A 20,077-nucleotide genomic window follows, 5' to 3' on the forward strand; every position below is an offset into this window, starting at 1 on the left:
AACTGCCCTTTCCAACGCTGTATTGGGTGTTGTGATTGGTGCTGTGGTTCCTGAGATTACCCGCCTCAAAGGTTTGGGCTCTCTCTTTATATTATTAGTATGGATCAGAACCCGTCTGAGATCATCAGCATCACAGTTCAGGGGAGGTGCAGAGCAGCCGCTGTGACTTTGAAAGTACCACAATCTCATCTACAACGTCTCACAAAACCCAAACTGATGTCTCCACTGATGGAATAAATGCAGGAGGGACTAAATGGAGGTTCTGCTATGATTAATGACATATGACAGACCCTGTACATTCCCCTAAAAGCTAAGGGAAACAACTAATACAGTACCTCCTAAGGATTTTTGGGACAAGTTAAAGGATACTTTTCATTCAGAAACACAAGATATTAATTCTAATGTCCATGCTCTCTTTAGTCATGCCTTGCCTCGGGTTGATGGGGATGAGCATCCTTCCTATATCACACACCGGCTCTGTTACCTAAAGAATAAGCATTATTTGAATCTTAAGGGTCTGGGGACTCTAGGGTGAAAAGGCAGAGTTTCTGGCACCAACTGTCAGTAAAAAGGCAAAGAGTAGGTGACCTTGATGCAGATGCAGAACCTCAGATTGACAGTTCTTTTCTCAGACATGGATTCAGGATGGGATGTATTTTTCAATAACATGTCATATTGGACCCCATCCACTAGTAAAGCTGTATCAATGCAGATGATTATGAAGAAGCTGACTGACAAAGAAGTCAGGAACTGCCTTATAGTGGAATGCTGCAGAGCCTCCCTGGAGGGCAAGATCATGGCTAAACCAGCTGTCAAGGGTTATGTGCCGACTTTCTAGGCAACGTATTGAGTGACCCTAAAACGGTTTCCAACACAGCCTGGTGAGCCTGCCAGCACAAGCTCCTGGACCTCTCTGTTTGCTATGAAAATCCTGGACTAGGCATTTGTGACCATAGAAAACACTTTATCTGTTGTTTTACATCATTTTGTTGGCATGGTGTAATAGACCATCTGTCTTCATGGAAAAGGAGATTGTGCCATCTCTAGAGAGAGATGTGTGAACCCATCCTGGTTCATTGTTTCCCAGACTTGGAAACTCAGCTCTAAAGGCAGTCTTTGTGAAATAGCCAATCAGATGTGTCTTTATCATAACCTTCACTGACTTGTACAAAGCACAACAACTCAAAAGACAATGTTGGTTTGGTGGGCCATGTTATAGGGTGCACCACTGGTCGGTTCTCCAAGCAATTGCCTTAGAGGCAGGCAAATGCAAAGAGGCAAGGCAATTGGGGCCACAGTCGCCTCGCAGCATTTTTCAATCCAGAGCCCGCAGTGGACAGAGGAGGGGCAACAATCAAAAAAACACAAGAGGGTCCCTGAATACAAAATGCTAGGGGAAGGAGGCAGGGAAAAAACTATTCAAAAAACAGGAAACCTCCTCTAGAAAGCAATATACAAATGGGTATTAACTCCAATTCTTTTCAAATATCAGCATTGTCCCACACAGAACGGTTTATTTCAAAAGTATATATCTATTTATTATTTTTTCATCATCAAAAAGGATCACAAACACGGTAAAATCATGGACATATATAGAGTCTATTTACATTGCAATATATATACATTACAGCCTTAAGACAACCTAAATATATTCAACAGCCACTCACACATCCACACTATCGTCAATGACACAGGACAATATTTCCTAAACAAAAAGGAAAGGTTAACAGACAAACAATATATAAATATTTGTATATACAAAACGACAAAACAAAAAAAGAAGAGAGAAGAGCACCGACGCGCGTTTCGGAACAGGACCGAATTTCCACCAATCCTTGGTCAGGGCGCACAATATAGACTTTTCTTTGATTTTTTCTCCACAATGGGGGATATCACATTGTATCCTGTACTACAGTCTTTGAATAATACAAGTGGACTTGCAAACAAGGCTGTTTCTTCAATTCAATAAACCATATATTTTTATGGTTTCATAAACTCCATTCCCAGAGACAAACACGGTCTATCGCCTCAAAGGACGTATATTCACAGATGTGGAAGGCAGAAATCTAGCTCATATTGTTTCATCATAAGTTCCAACCAGCTCGATACACGATATAAAATAAACCCAAAGATGTTGTGGGCCGGATATCCTAGGACAAAGATGCAGGGTCCACCAAAGGTGCACCAATGATTTGGAGCCGTGAAATGGCCTTAAGGCGCAGAGTTCTATAGAATTGTCTCAGGGAGCGAGGCTTGCCTCCGGGGGGCTCGTAGCGCGTGAGAAGATATCACGTCCTATATTGTAGAAAACCGTCACACAAGTCCTGGGATAGCGAGAGGGGGGCAACAACATAGGCGGAGCAACAACCAGCCAGGATTCACAGCTGAACCGTATCCCTTTTCCTGTTTAATACTAGTGGGTTGCTCAATTCACTTGAGTCATATAGACGTGGTTGCTTACGTATTGCAAACAGATGTTGGCTTGCATCTTGACCACCAGCACAAAAGATTTTTTCTCTACAAGAACAAGCCTTAGTAAAACTCAAGGCTCTGCTGGAAAGAAATGTTCATTATCCTTAACCAGGTCGTTTTATCTGCAATGTCTTCTTAGGGAAGAAAGACAGAGGCTGTCGGCTTATGATAAACCTAAGAGACCGAGATTAATGCATTTTTTCTTGGCACTTCAAGGTGGAGGGGTTCACCTCCTGAAAGATGTTTTAAGATAAGTGGACTTGGTGGTTTGTTTTGACCTAAAGGATACACACCTCAGGGATCCTCCACTACAACCCTATTGGGTACTTCATTAAAGCAGATTCAAGGCTATCCCCTCCAACCTATTAACAGTACCAGGGTGCTTTGCCAAACAAATGAAACTATTGATCGAACACCTAAAAATCTTAGGAATCTGCATGATTATTTATCTGGATAAAATTATTTTATGTACACCCCTCTTTATTTAAAAAATGGCAGTAGAAATCTGTTGCAAGGATTCCGTTCCTACACAGAACTGTGCACAGAGACCATGGACATTAGTGAATTGTGGTGTACCAGAAACTCACCTCAGTAGCTAGAGAATCACAACCAGCTAGCATCAGTGTCACATTAGCTCTTCATCCTATAGCAAAGCAACCAATGATTAGACAACCTAGAGCATGCGACTTAAAACCATCTCAGGAATGGTGGGAAGTGAGAGCACTCTTTTGTTATACTCTCATACCAGTCCACAACAGGAGAAAAGAAGAGATACGGTAAGGTTAACATATTTATTTTAACGACGTGATCTCAAGTGCAGTATCTTAGCTAACATAAGCAGACATATGCTTAAAAATAATATGGTCAGCATGGTTACAATTCCATAAAACACAAAAGGAGAAAGCATATTATAACGCTGGTGAAAAACAATTATTATAACACCCCCCCTATATAGGAACTATGTATTATAACTAAAGAAGGTCTCTTAGGCTTGTTTTGGGGAACCTCATTTACCTTTATGCCCAGTAAGAGTAAATTACATCTGGATCAGTATAGGATCTCTCTGCATCCCTGGAAAAGGAATCTTCCAAGTGTGTGAAATCATGGCAAACATGGCTTAATAAAAGCGCTAGAATCTGACTTGGCTCACAGCTGCCAGAATGTTGTATCTAGAAAACGTTATACGGACATGCCGAAAAACAGCTCACATGCTTTGGTAACCTTGATGGGTTTAGCACTCACTGTTCAGACTAAGGGCACGATGTAAGTCTAGAGAAGCTGAAAACAAACCTTTTCTCATGTGTAGACCTTCGTGAAGGCTAATGTACAGAAACAGCTATGCAGTGTCGTGTGCAAAAGCAGCAAAAGGTAAAATGGCGTTTAAACTTCTAATAATCCATGCTAACATAACATGCGAGCAAAAGCAGGCAGTAGGTCAAACTACACCCTCCCTTGTTCGTGGAACTCACAGAAAAGGGGGCCATATTCATAGAACAGAGAGTTCAAGTTCGAATGAGACAGAACCAAGTTCAGGAATTTTGCTAATCTTTGAAAATTGGGAGTAAAAATCCGAATTAAAAAGTAACCAAGTCAGTAAAGAAAACAATCACGGGCGGTCATGGTGTGAAAAAGGACCTCAAAAAATGATGAAGAACCATAAGGCATCAGAGGAAAAATTATTCATAAGCTCAGTACGTGTCTATGAAGCAGAAAAAAATCACACTTCAATCCAACAGCGTATAAGCACCATACGTTGCAACTGCCTCCAATAGAAAGTCGTTTTCATCAACCATGAACATTTCAGCCATCTAATTAAGTAATGGAAACGAACATACATGTTTTTCAATTGCCGGAGCCTCTAGCAGCATCAGAGGACAACTCGGGCTTACTTCAAGATAACTGCGCGCCAGAAAGTATTTGGCCGCAGTCCAAATGTTCCAATTGCCCAGGACCCCATGAGCCGCTATGCAGGCCATAATCCCGAAACCAGAACAATCTATTTCATGAACAACTACGGGACTCATTAGTAGATTAAACTCCAGGTCAGGAGACACCATGTTGCAGAGACACAAATCCAGGGCCCATTCAAAACCACAATCCAGGCAATATAAAACAGGCTGCACGCAAGTAAAGAAGGAAAACCGGAAGGATAAGCCATAAGCTACACTCAGAGACGCCAGAGGTAGCAATCCATAGTATTCAAGCATCAGGTTACATAGCTGGAGCAGCCGGGGCAGGTCTTCGTGGGGCACAGGATGTGCATCCATTTTGGAGTAAACAAATTAACAGCAGTACGCCCGCTCCCAAAGCGAAAATTAACGGTAGACCGCTAAAGGCACTCCAAAAAATCGAATGAAAGAATGCAGGGATCACACCAAATATAGTTTGGAATGAGGTCACAAGGCCAGAACTTACTACTTTAAAAAGTGGCCCAGGCCCGTAGTTGACGAGGCATTAAAGATTGTGTGGATCAAAGCACCAAAATGCAGGGGCAGGTCAGTATTTAATAAGGCATTTACCTCAGTATGAGTGTTTGCAACCTGAAGGATGAATGTTTCACCCGCAGTTGTACGGGCAACTTCTTTCTGGGACAAAAGAGCTCTTAGTCGACTCATCTTTTTGAACTCTGCTTTCAAAGTCGGAATAGAAGGCCAGATGGAAACATCGAGCCTCCCATGTGGAGGAGGAAACAGGACATTTTTACAGCAAACCACACGTTGGGAAATCGTAACGATATAAGGAATTCCCGCTAGCATACCACAACAGTCTTCGTTATTTAATAACAAATAACTACCGTTTGCAAGCAAAGTGAAAGTCGGTGTAATAGCCGGGACTGGGGTGCCTTTTAAAAGACATGCAAGATTTGGTGCAAGTACATTACAAGAGCCTTGCAATTGCAGATTCCTACAGACTAAAGAACGATCTGGTGCGGAAGTGAAATCTTCACCTTTTAAATACACTTCCTTTCCTACCCTCAAGCACCTATATGTAAATGGGATATTCCAAACTTCGTGAAGATAAGCACCACCCAAAGGCTCAAACCTACCTATAGCATAATGTTTCATACAGGATTCAAATTTGAACAGGGGAAAAAGGTGAAGTTATTAGCCCATGGATAAGCCAAACTGCCGAATTGGACTCGGCCACTGAAAATGGTAACGGCTCCAGTTTCTCACAATGCAGAAGTGAAAATGAGGCATCTTTCATGGGCATGAATTGTTGCTTAACAGTCAAATTTAAACGCAAAAATAATCAGGACGTGTTCAGAACACGACCAGATTTTAACGTTTGAAGAGTCCATGCAAACTGCATAACAGAACACAATTGATTTTGCCCATGGTACAAAACTGAAACATTTTCCTGCACAATATCAACAACAGACGAAACAATATTATCTAATGTATAAATGCGGGAAGAAAGGGTGTTAATGCTATTATCTACAATAGCAAGCACTTTTTCTAAATTAGCTTGATTAATTGCTCTAAGCCGAGAAGCAGCTTAAATTTGGGAAAATTTCCAAACCTCGTTGTATACAGCATATATCCATCTTTTTGATCTTCCTGCTGCAGGACCTTTCACAAAATCATTTAAATCAACAGCATCAGTTAGTTTAGCCAATGTGATATAACTGAAGCAAGGGTAGCGTGTTTGAGCCAACTCTGACACAACTTTCCGACAGAATAGGTGGTGACCGAATGTTCGCTCTCGAACTGGGGATCTACTCTAACCTCTGTGTAGCCAGGGGTCAGACCCAGAAAACGATGTTGACAGGAATCTGCACTCTTTTGTCATAGCAATCAGCCCTCGGGATTCATGCTCGAAACATTAAAATAGGAACTACTCAACAGGGTCTGTAAGTCACTAAGGGAAGTACTGGTGTAATTGTTCCAAATGTGGTATTCGCCCAAATCAGTAAAAAAAGGAGCATTTAATTTTTTAGGAGTAGCCAATCCAAAGCAGGGGGTTTGTGAAATAGTAGCATTCAGCAACAACATATGGTTCGGGATGAGGCATGCATGATGCAAAGCCTCTGTGCCTTGCACTTGCCAACTTTTAGAATCCCAAACAGATTTAAGATCAATGGTATCTGTCCACAGCTCATAGCCTCCAACAGCCAACTGGTCAATAAAGGACTTTGAATACAGTAATTTTGTGTGGGTAAGTCTAACCTTAAAATGAAATGCATTAGGGTTTGATTGATAAAATAAGAACACTTTTTCAAAAGTGTCTTAGAGCTATCTTCCACAGGGACAGGACAATGTTCCCACTGTGTGTAGTTAACCACATTCCTAAACATGTTAGCTTTATGCAGAAAGTGATTTCCAAAATGCTGGTAACAGTATAAATCACCATAGTTAGCAGACTCTAGATATAAATCTTCAGCAACAAAAGCAGCATAATATTTCAAATCAGAAAACAAAGCCTCTACGGCCTGGACGTCCCAATCATCAGAGCGAATATTTTGTATAACCACATCCCCCATAGAAACACGGAGTACATTGGGAACATTAATAACCTCTGTGGGCCCATGAATTTGAAACTTTACAGCATCCCATACAATCCCATCTAAAATGGGCCAAGCAGTTATATTCACAAATGTCTGGTCCCTCTTCATGATGTGCGAAGAGGAGTGGGGAGCCAAAGTTCCATCAATAAGTCTAATTGAAGTTTGTTCTTGAACGTAGTGTAAGTTTACAAAACAAAAGAATACACCACAAATCCAATGGACATGAATAAAAAAATTGAAAAAAAGCACCAGCCAAATGTAAGTCCAGGGGGGAATCAAAAATGTTTTTTAAGCCAGGTAGCAAAAATAGAAATTTTTGAAGGGGACTTTGATGAGGTCGAGCCAGTGTCAAATCAAAAAACCGAATTGATTAGCCACACGGGTCTCAAAATCAGGGATAGAAAATTGAGTGGGGTAAGTATATTCAGTATCATCAAGAGGATCACCAGCAGGGGAATTCAATAAAGGATTTGCAATTGTATTCATCTCAATGGCAATATCAGGCCTGATGGCAGGATCTGGGACCAAAACAGAGCGTCGCACCATTGCTGGACACGAAACTGCAGGCGTCATACTATGAAGAATCGGCCACCCTGTGTAGTTTGACATTGTCAATGGAGATGTACCTGTTCCCCTTTCACCCAGGAAGAGGAGGTAAAATGACTGTTCCTGTACCCTGCACACCAAGCACAGCAACCGGAGCTCGATATGTAGGACCGAATTCTTTCTTGTTATCGATCTTCTCTTGCACCAGTTCTCCGACTTGGGGTAGCCAGCCGACTACCGGAATCTGCAACGCAGCATCAGATGTGTAGGGTATATGTTACTTCGCAAGACTGTCTCTGGTCTTTAGTAGGTTCTGTAAAACAGCAGAATGTTTATCTACGTCAAAGGATGCGGCTCCCGCCGCCATGTCTAGACCTTCAAGGTCCGGAACATACATTTTGATGCCAAAGAGCATTTCGTATGGGGTCCGTGTGAGAAAGTGGCTCTATATATACTGGACCAAAGTAAGGTACAGTGTGTATAGAGATCACAAACCCCAGAGGTATAACAGAGGTTAAAGTCAGGCTGACCTTCCTCGCAAAAGTGGTAGCTTGGTCGAGCAGTAAGGCAGTACGAGAGGACAGTGTAAAGCATTTGTTGTACACACTCAAACAGCAAAAGGTTTCACACACTCAAGGACTGAGCTCCAGGCCAATTGTTTTTATATCCAAATATATAGTTGTTTTATTTTTAGAACCAACAGGTATCAAAATATACTTTTCTCATTTATGAGTGGTCTCAGATAATTACTTCACAGTAAGGTAGTAACTTTGTAAACACAATAGCTACAGGGGTTGCAGTTTAGCATTGAGCTCAATTGGTTTGTCTATAGAAAATACAGTTGATTACTTTATAGATTACTTTTGTAATTCCAGGACTGGATCCTAGATTCAGTCCTGGGGTCTAAGCTGAAAACAGTTTAGTAAAAACGGGTTGGTTATTGCAATGATTTTTCAGGAATATAAATGTATTTTAAAAGTTCACACTTAGAAACTTTTCAGTGTAAATCTGGCAATGTTATCCAATGGAAGAAAATTCAGTTTACAGGTAAAGTATGTTCTCGTTACTTTTGTAATCCAGTACTGGGCTCCTAGGTCTAGCTCTGGGATCTCTACTTACGACAGGTAAGTAATTACGTTTCAGTAGTTGGTACGATTTTTAAGGAATTTAAGTTTTCCAAAGTAGACACTGAGAAGAAATTTCACAGAAAAGCAGACAATGGATTCCTATGGAGAAAATTCAGGTTACTAATAAACCCGGTTAGGATTACCTTTGCGGTTCAATACTGGGCTAAAAGGTTCAGTACTGGCTTCTCTCCTGATAGCAGGTGAGTATTTCAGAATTCGGATGATTTTATAGGAATATATTAAAGTTTCAAAACTTCACACTTAGAAGATTTTTTGAATCAAACTAGTCAATGTTATCCAATGGCAGGTAAATGAGTTACCGGTTTCCAGGTGAGTACTCGACTGGTGAAGTTAAGGTTCTGGCCATAGACTCAGGGGTCCCCCAGGGTCAGGTAGGTGCAGTTGGTTCACCCTCAGTGGCACTGGGGCAGCCAAGTGCAGAGGTAGGTAGGCCCAATGTTATCCAATGGGATGCAGGGGGCCTTTGGTTGGTGGCTGCTGGCGAGCAGGCCACACGGCTGTAGGAGCTGGGCTCCTGGTCACTTGCTTAGGGCAAAGGGGGAAGTAGGATAGGGCAAAGGTTGCACTGCCAGAGGCACTCAGGCGGCTGGGTGCAGGGTGCTTTTGAGCCGTTGGGCGCTCAATGTTATTCAATGGGAAAGGTAAAAAGGGAACAAAGGCTGCAGAGTCGGGGACGGTGATTCTTCAGGTGTGAACACCACTTCGAGAGGTACGTTGGGATCTTGGAGAAGAGGTAGGTACCCCAAAGGAGGGCATAGGGATCCGCAGGACGCCGGGTGCAGGGGTGTCTTTGGGTTTCGAGAAATCTTACCCTCAGCTGGTCGCTGTTGGAGGGGTCCCCGCTACTGAGGCTGCAGGCGTCGTATGATTCATCGAGGAGGGTCTTTGGGCACTGGACTTTGGGTCCCAGTCACCGGGGGGACGTCCTCGTGGTCTTGGATCACTCGGGCACGGGCCGGGCTTGGCGGGTGCAGAGTGGGTTGGTCTTGAGCTTCCTGGCTGGCACCAGGAGGTTGGGTGTTGAAGCAGAGCCTCTGCTTATGGGAGCCCCAGTCTTTAAGAGGGTCAAGGCAGGCAGGTCCTCCGGGTGTCCCAAGGTTGCTATCCGCAGGAATCGCCGGGATGAAGCAGGAGCAGGTTCCAGGATCGACAGGCCAGTAGGGCTGAGGCCAAGTCAGTTGGTGTAGTCCTGTTGTGAGCAGCTGCATGGCGGGTCTTCTTCTTCTTGATCTTCTTTCTTCTTTTCTTATCGGGATCTGAGGAAGGAAGCTTCAGGGAGCCCCTGAATATTTAATTTAGGGGCATTACAGGTAGGGCAAGGGCAGGGACTAATAGGTCCCTGTCCTGGGATGGATACACCCCCTAGTCTGCTCCTCTCTGGTGGGAGGGGGGCAGGAGCCTAGCTGTGACTGGGAAGGGCTCTCCATCTTCAAGATGGCCGGAGCCCGGGGTCGTGCTTCACCTCGCCTCCCCCACCTAAGGGGTGGAGTTGGCACAGGCTGGCACACCCCCCCCTTACTGATGTAGGGTTTCCCGCCAGTCTTCCCACCAGAATGGGGGTCAGAACTGGTGGGGGCCAGTTTCTGGGTACAGAAAAGGGGGTGGTGATGAACAGAGTGTCTGAATTAAGCAGACCACTCTTACCCAGTCCAAAGATCAGGGCTTGATCCATCACCGTTTTTCAGCTCACTGCACCATCCCAGCTCAGAACTTGGCTATATGCAAATTAGTCAGACCCTGGCCCAGTGCATCATGGGAACAGGGCAGACCAAACTACCAAGCCAATTCTTATACTGGGAAGGAAACAAGCTACTGGGCCGAAGACGGCTGAAATGCCAGAAACCGGTCCCCGGTAGCTTGTCTCCTATTCTTCCCACCAAACCTTCTTTCTATTACACTGTGAGCACTGTAAATATTTCACATATTGTATATAAAAGTGTATACATGAAATAAGTCAAATGTCTTAATTTGAAAAGCATTTAATGTATGTACACACAAATGAAATATTCAAGTGAATACATGAAACATCATTTATGTTGTGAATTGAAAAAGATCTAATGAATGTGTCACTCAATATAATAAATCTATGCTCTTGACGAACATAACAAGAAATATTGTTGTGGTGGATTATATGTTGAAATTTATAAATACTAATACTACCTCGACCCTTTTCTCAAACGTAATGTTATGATAACCCAGGTCGGGTAGTTTTATTTGGGTTAACCCTGTTAAAACTTAACACAGAAAAAAGTGGGGCATACCAATGCAAGAAAGATGGCACTTTCTAACAGTCCACCCACCCAGAGACCTTCTAGGGAGATTATTAAGTGCACGCTGAACACTATTGAGGTGGTGAAACCAGTCTCAGCCGGTACCTAAAACCTTAGCTGTCTAGGATTGCTTTAAGTCACGGTTCATCCGCTCCACAACTGAATTACCCTCAGGCCTGTATGGAGACTACAATTTGAATTGGACCCCCAAAGAACCCATGGCATCCTTGTAAGCCTTAGAGGCAAACGCTGGACCTTGGTCCGAATGGAAGGTACCACATGCAAAAATTCCCACAAAGACACGCAAATCCCTTACGAGAGATCTGGAATCAGCACTCCTTTGCGGCCACAACCATACGAAGCGAGTGCAAGAGTCAACTGATACTAAGATGTACTTATACGCAGTATCAGATGAGAAAGGGCTGCAGTGATCTAAATATACACTCACAAGTGGCTTATTAGATATGTACAACTGAGTTTGGGGCGGCCGTGCAGCAGAAGAAGGTTTAATTTGCTGACAAATGTCACATTCAAGGACATAATCACGAGTCTGTTTGTACAAACCCCGCCACCGATACCGTTGGAGGAGAAGGGAAACAGTAGCTGACACGCCGGCATGCGATGAAGCCATCCCAGCGTGGGCTGCTGTAATCAAAGTCTGTGTGCGGTCCGAGTTGGGTATTAACCTGTCACCAACGTCGTTAATTCTCACATAAGAAACTTTATCAGGACTTAAATGATAAGAGTATTTAGAAGGGAAACCCCTAGGGTAATTACCTCCCTTCTCTGTAGCAGCAATAGCTGCTAAGATGTCATCATCAATCTTACTTTTGGAACATGTAACCTCTGCTCTTGCATATGTCGCAGCTGCTGTCTTTGCAGCTTCATCTGCAAGACAGTTGCCAACAGCGTGAACTCCAACACGCTGGTGACCCAAAGTATGAATTACAAACACGAGTGGCAGTTGTTCTTTAAGCTCAGCCACTCAAACCAAGATCATTTTATTTTTTACTTGGAGTCACGATATTCATTTTGTGACCAAAAGTGAAGATTTTCATTGTAAGATTGCACACAGTAGTATGAGACACTTACGATAAGAGTAGTCACACTAGGATTGGCGTACTCCAATGCAAGCATCAGAGCACAAAGTTCTGCCAATTGGGCGGTACAGTCCCCTAATGTCTGTGTATACACGACATCGGACTTGAATTCACCATCCACCAAAGTACCAACCACAATTGCGCAGGCCGATGAATATGCGTGCTTTGAACCCGTCGTCGCTTGCGCGCTTCCGTCAGTGTAAATGACACAACGGAAATCCTCAAGTGGGCGCATAGTCAGAGTGGCAGGATGAACGAACTCATACTGTAAAAACTCCTGAGTCTGCAAAGAGGAATCAAAAATTCATGTGACATCCGGGGATGTCAAGGACGTAGCCCATTGTATCCAGCGAGGGTGCAAAGCTTTGGAATTTGGTACACTGGCTTTCATCACTGGCTCCAAGGCAGGATGCGGAGTAACCACCAAAATGTGTATTCCCTGCGACAGTGCGCGATCCTTTAGAATCGCCATTTGCACTGCTGTTAAAACTTTTTCCATGGTGGAAAACCGCAACTCAGCAGAAGTGTAGGAGTGTGACTTGTAAGCGAAAGGGTCTGTGTCACCCTCATTAAAAGTGAGGTACGTGAAACCTACCGCGCCTGATACGATTCTTATCACCAGGTTGGTGTGGTTGTTACGGGTCGACAAGAATTTAGATTCTAGAAGATCAGCCTGCAAAGATTGCAAGACGGCTGAATGTTCAGGTAGCCAGCAAGATTTGGAGAAAGTAGGTTGTTTCAAAGCGTATAGCGGCTTGATACGCGTGGCATATTCAGGAATGTAGGTACGCCCAAAATTCAGGAAACACAGTAAAGATTGCAATTTCTTCAGTGTTGTGGGAGCTCACAAAAGTGTGCATTTCTCCAGGAAGTGAGGTGCTAAACCATGACCCTCATTGTTGAGGTCGTAGCCCAGGAAAAACACTGTGTACTCTGCAATGTGACTTTTCGCAAATTGGAATTTATAGCCTATATCCGCAAAACAGCAAATTATGCGGTCTACACAGCACAGATACGGCCATATTTCGTCGTCTGTGAGATAAATGTCATCCACATATGAACATGCATCTGCGTCGAGTCTCTCTAAGAGAGAGACAATGCGGGCGGCAAATACGCCTGGACTATTCTTGTAGCCCATCGCTAAACGAAGGAAATGGCGTTGTTTGCCTCCACTGGTTAAAGCCGACCATTGACTACTAAGAGTTGACAGATTGTGGGCAAAAAAAACATTGGATATGTCAAGTGTGGTTTTGAACTATTTACGCACGAGACTATCCACTAGAGCAGAACTGTGAGTATTCTGCACCACACACGTACGACAATGTGAATTTAAGTGGCGGTAATCCAATACCAAACGGTACGAACCGTCCAGCTTGGTCACAGTAAAAAGGGGGTTATTCATCGGAGACACAGATGTTTTAATCACTCCTTGATATTCCAATTGTTCAACGATTTCTGAAACAGAAGCTTTCGCTCCCCGCCGCATGGGGTATTGGGGTAGAGGCTGTGGCATTGACTGCAAAGGAATCTCATGTCGAGGGGATAATTTGTCCCATCCACAGTGAGTACGGTGCAACGGCGGCGCAAGTGCCTTAGTCCAGTCTTCTGCAAATTGCAGCGCCTGCTCCTTCGGCACTGTGTGCGCGAAAGTGGGGAGGATTTCCTCCTCCCCTTGTGAAGCAGCTAAGACAAAGGGTGGAGGCCAGTCGACCTCCGCCAACAAAATATCATAGGTAGTAGTCAGATTTTCTCCAAATACCTATTTTATGGTACGTTTTATGTCACCCTCAATTACAAGGACAATTTCATAAAGTTCGTCAGGGGAAGCCACTCTAGTGTCAGCTGTCTCAACTACAACGAAGGTGTCAGTCGCTGTCACCTTCAGTAGGGGACGCAACGTCTCTCGAATGATGGTAATCTTTGCCGCGCTGTCCAGCAGCATCAGCGCCCATGTCAGATTCCGAAGCTGCGTTCTCACTATCTGTGGCATATCTCGCTGTTACAGCAGCAACCTTTTTCTTCTGAAACTGGGGTCTTTGACGCAGTGACTCATCCTGCTTGCCTTTTCCGTCAGCCTTATGAGGCTGCTCACGGCTCTGTTGGGCACCTTGACCTCTGCCGCCGCCTCCTCCATCCGGCGGGCGAGACCGATGATTCCTGCAAAGAGTGAGGAGAAAGTTGTTCAGGAACCTGAAACCTATCAGGTGAATTAATCGTAGCACGGTCGCGCAACTCATATGTACGCTCAGTAGAGGCAGTTGTAAGTGAAGCAGATGGGACCCCTGTTTCTGCTGCTGTTTAGCCTGTTTTTTGTTCTTACTCCAATTTTGTTTCTGAACTTTAAGACGGTCATCCTTATCAAATGTCGCCTGTTGCGTTTGCTGCTGAATTTGTTTTTTAGCAAAAGGCTTAACACCCAAACTATTACGGCCCGCAGTATTTTAAGCCTCCGTAATAATTCTCGGTAACTGGCGGGGTTTCTCGGCCTCAGGATATATTGCGCAGAGCATTAGAGACCTGGAAACGTACTGCATCTCCCTTGACATTAGCAAGGAAGAGATCGCGAACCATGTCAAACGCTCCCAAGAGTCGCATACCCAATTCAACGGTCGCCTCCGGTCCGTGCACATCCTGAACACGCTAAATCACGAAGGGCATAACAGCATCGACGGGGTGCCGAAGCACCAAGCATAGACTGCCGCAAAAATCACACCCCAAGTTGTACAGTCATTTACGTCCGGCACTAAGTCTTTCTGCAAACTAATTGTTAGGTTCCTGTGTTTCTCCACAGGAGTAGTATTCAGGAATACTGCTTCCAGTTGAACAAATTTCTCTGCAAGCCAGAAAGGCATTTCATCTTTATCTGTGGGACGCTTGCTCATTATCGCATTAACCATGACGGGATTAAGCTTCAGCCCGTTCGCACCAACTGGATGCGCCCCACCCCCGGGGCCCCACCTGGGAGGTTGTGAGTAATATAATGAACCAGGGCTCTAATCATTGACACTGCCTAGGCATAAAGAGGCCTCAATTCAGGAGCTGTCAACCACGCAGCATTAGGATGCGGGGTATAAGCAGCTATCACAGACCAGGTAGCGCCTGGAATCGACAACAGCCCTAGTCTGACCGCTGTTATAACGTGTGGGAGGGCGCCATTAAACCAAATCGCATGCTGCCAAGCAGAAATCGTAACTTCCTGTGCCCTATATGGTGCATATTCCACAGGCACAGCAGCTGGCGTGTAACTGTGAAAAACACCAGAAACTGCATCAACCGCAGGGAACGTGTCCCAAGAGTAAAACAACTCAAACGGGTGCGCTGCGTCAGCAGAGACAACAAAAACCACTGCCTGCCCTTCCAGAGAGACTAGAAACTCCTGTAAATGATTGCGGACCGCAACTCTACTATGTTACGTGATTTCCATAGCCATATCGACACAGAAAGATTAAGGTACAATCTACAATGCAAATCAATGTAGCACAACTGGGTAGTAATTCAATAGAAAACCATTCAATATTATCAAGCTTGAAAAGACCTATACAACCATAGGTAGGTTTTATCCGTCACTACCATCAACTGGAAACAATAGTTAGGGGGTCGTAGACTCATAAGCACTACTCAAGTGTCTCACAATAAGACCACACTCGTTGGCAGTGCCATGTTGCAAGGATTCCGTTCCTACACAGAACTGTGCACAGAGACCCAGGACATTAGTGAATTGTGGTGTACCAGAAAGTCACCTCAGTACCTAGAGAATCCCAACCAGCTAGCATCAGTGTCACATTAGCTCTTCGTCCTATAACAAAGCAACCAATGATTAGACAACCTAGAACATGTGACTTGGAACTATCTCAGGCATGGTGGGAAGTGAGAACACTCTTTTGTTATACTCTCCTACCAGTCCACAACAAGAGTAAAGAAGAGACACAGTAAGGTTAAAATATTTATTTTAATGACGTGATCTCAAGTGCAGTATCTTAGCTAACATAATCAGACATATGATTAAAAATAATATGGTCAGCATGGTTACAATTCCATAAAATACAAAAGGAGAAAGCATATTATAATACTGGTGGAAAACAATTAGTATATCACCCTCCCTATATAGAAACTATGTATTATAACTAAGGCTTCCTGTTTTCAGATTTTACGGATTTCTACAGATAAATACAGACAGAAAACACTGTGTTTTCTGTCTGTATTTATTTTTAAAAGTGGATTAATACAGAAAACTCTGACTGTCCGTGCTGTCTTTCAAGAGTTAGAGGCCAGCAGCTGATCAGATGAACAGCATGGTTAATTTGAAAACAGGATGAAATTTCATTATATAAGAGATATGTGGTATATTGCTAGTATTTACCAATGGATGTATTTTCATGTAATATTTAACAGCTTAAATAGCTAAAACACGACAGACATCAAAGTAAGAGGTGTGCGTCTATCAGTTAAATAGGTATGGAAATATACAGTTTTACAACTTCATTTATACGCAAAACACAAAATAAATATAAATAAATACAGATAAAATAGCCCAAAAATAGATATGGATAAATACAGACGGAAATGGGAAAAAAATATATACCATAAAACTGGGAGCCCTAATTATAACTAAAGAAGGTCTCTAAGGCTTATTTTGGGGGACCCCATTTACCTTTCCGCTCAGTAAGAGTAAATTACATCGGGATCAGCACAGGCTCTCTCTGCATCCCTGGAAAAGGAATCTTCCAAGTGTGTGAAATCATGACAAGCGTGGCATAATAAAAGCGCCAGAATCTCACTTGGCTCACAGCTGTCAGAATGTTGTGTCTAGAAAACGTTACACGGACATGCCGAAAAACAGCTCACATGCTTTGATAACCTTGATGCTTTAGCACTCACTGTTCAGATTAAGGGCACGACGTAAGTCCAGAAAAGCTGAAAACAAACCTCTTTTCATGTGTAGACCTTCGTGAAGGCTAACGTACAAAAACAGCTATGCAGTGTCATGTGCAAAAGCAGCAAAAGGTAAAATGGCATTTAAACTTCTGATAAGCCATGCTAACATACCATGCGCACAAAAGCATACCGTAGGCCACCCTACAAATCCTTGTGGCTCATCATCAAAGGACTGAAAGCAGATCTAGTACTCAAATCACAGAGGCGTGAATAGATGGTGCAGAATTTGGCGCCCCCTCTGTGAGAGGCTATAGCAACAATATACTTGCTTTTGCATCTGAAAGTTTTAACACTGTTAGAAGTACCCCGAAGAGGGGATTATGCTAAACTGTTTGTATGTACACATCATAAAAGCAAAATAATGGCAGATAACACTGATGGGCAATAGACTCTTTATGCGCTCCCTGGACCACTGCCAATGGTTTTGAATGCACCATTAGTTAGAAGAAGTGAAAATAAACACAGAATTACAATTGGAAAATTTGGAATGTTTGCTATTTTCATATTTTTGCTGTACCATTATAGTCATCTCTAATTATCTCGTTAGTAATTTATTCAGTGTAGTTTTCTCATCATTTTCCACTTTCGCTCCAAACTCACCATGCACGAGAAAGTTACCGCTCCTCAATAAGTAGCACTTAATTAAGCTCTGAAAGTTTAATCTATATTCTGGGTCTTATGAAGCTGAGAAACTGGGAGTGAATGTCGTACAAATTCAGTATGTGCAGGCTGGAAATGTCTATCTGTACTAGTGAGGATGTGTGCCAGTGAAAAAACTCTTCAAAATGCATTGACTCTTTCTTCGGATTCAGAGAGGAATTCCATAAAATGTGCCCTGCAAAGAACCCTAATTGACTAAGTCCCACTCCAAGGAATTTCAGCTTGAGAGGTCTGTTTTACCTTAGCAATAATTGCCTCTCATTTGCATAGTCATTGACGCACAGCTGTGTTATTGTCACGGAATATAGTAAACTGTTTAAAGTGTGGCAAACCACTGTAAAAATGGAAAGTCTGCAAGTGTAATGTAAACGTTTAAATGCAAAACACCGCCTTTATGTTTGCAGAATTATTTTCTGCTTCATTCCTTTCACAGTTGTATAAAATGTTTTCAGTGTGAGGGTTTTTGGCTCATTCTGTCAAATCATTAAACACCTTAGCTCTCAATAGCTATCCAGTAGTTAGAATTATTGAAATTTACATTTTAAGAACTAAGTGTTGCTATCGGAGGGGGGTGCATGATGTCTAAATTCATGAGCTTGAAAGTTCCAAAGTTGAACTCTGAGTTAACTTTTCTGTTCTGCAGATTGCACTGCGCTATTATGGCCACGGGACTGCAGTTTCAAAAGACATATTTGATGCCATCGTTCTATCTCCATAGTGTAGTTCAGCTTGGCTCACCAATGAGGATTAAGACTAATAAGGAAGAGTCCTTCTTTGTAGGCCATAGTGCCTTCTGTTCCAGCACAATCCTCATCTTCCAGGTAGAGTGGAGGCGTGGCAGTATGATCAACTGATGCATATCATAAAATGTGTTTTTCTGCATTTACGCGCACATGAGAAGCACTGGGCTGTCAATATGTAGTCGTAGTCAATCGCCAATGTGGATCCACGGGGTGCGGGGTGTCAAGATTTTATATTTGCTTGTTGAAAGATGCAGGCGAAGTGGACCAATTTGTAAGTCAAAAGAAAATTACGTTGGATTTGTAAAACCCACCAGTAGACTTTGCGTTGAGTTTGCATTAAAAACTAACACAAACCCAATGCAAACTCTTGTTAAATCTGTGCCAAAGTCTACAAAAGGATTGATGTTTTTAAGTAAATTTTCTGGGTCAGAGACTTCTTCTTCACACAACAGAATACACAGATCCTTTTGAGCGTGCAGAAATATGAGGATTTTCATATCATGCATAATACAAGCATGACACCCCCCCCCCATAACTTTAGTTGGTTCACTCTTGTAAGGACAATTTCATTTAGCCAATACCATTTTATTATATTCTCTCCTGTCATCATTCTTTCATATGCAGTTTTGTGAGATCATTCCACAGAATTTAATGCTGGTTATGAGAGCTCCTAGAAGCTTCCTTAAGAATGCAAGTTCACATTTTTCTCCCAAATAGCAATCCAGCAGAGAATTTGCCAGTGGTGTTACTCAGTGTCTCATATAGTAAACTTTGATGCAGGTTCTCTTTACATCTCTGATATTTGATGTTTGATTTTAAGTATGAAAATCAACAGCTTGAAAATTCTGTTTGCTTCAGTCCTCTGGCAAGTGGTGGGTGAAACCCATGTAATTAGTAAAATCAATGAAAGTGTGTGTAGGAATTTAGCATCTTCTCAACTAGGTGATCAGAGAAAGGAAACCACAACATTTAGACCAACAGTATTTTTGCAGTTACAGTGCCCCTATGACCCTCATGAGCCAGCTCAATAGCCTTTTTCTCAATGTATCGGGAATGACCAGATGAGACCATACCAGAGGTAGATAGAACATTGCAGTGACGTACCAGTTCACACTGTGTGTTTAGAAATCTCTAAGTTCCTTGATCAATTTTTGTCCCAATTGACAAAAATATTTACAAATCTAAAAAGTCACAAATACGCAGTGATTCAATCAAATCAGATAAGCGTTTTAAACGAATATGTTAATTTATAGCACAGATATATCTTATCAGACATAGATATTTAATAATGATTTCCTTTAGTTCAACAAAACAAACAAAAAGTAACATACTATGTCTTGTGAAGAACAACAGCGTAAAATGCAGGATTCCCCCTTAATGGTATTTTTTAGGTAGAACAGTACCTCACCCCAAGAACGAAACCCCAATTTAAAAATTCACACAAAACCGCTGATCCTCAGGGTCTAATTGACTGAGAAATTGGAATTATCCTTACTCAGCAGATCAACAAACCAGGGCCATCGTTTTAATCTTTAGGCCTAGTACCAAAATAGATTTAAACTTAAAGGCTCTACTATACATTTCAACTCACATTCTAGCTGGGTTTTGCTATTAATCTGAAAGAACCTCAGTGTCAATAATCTTTAAAATACCTAAAGATGAGTAGTTAAATCTTTCTTCAATTCAGATAACAGAT

This window comes from Lissotriton vulgaris, chromosome 9 (assembly GCF_964263255.1).
Source record: "Lissotriton vulgaris chromosome 9, aLisVul1.2, whole genome shotgun sequence".
NCBI lineage: Eukaryota > Metazoa > Chordata > Amphibia > Caudata > Salamandridae > Lissotriton > Lissotriton vulgaris.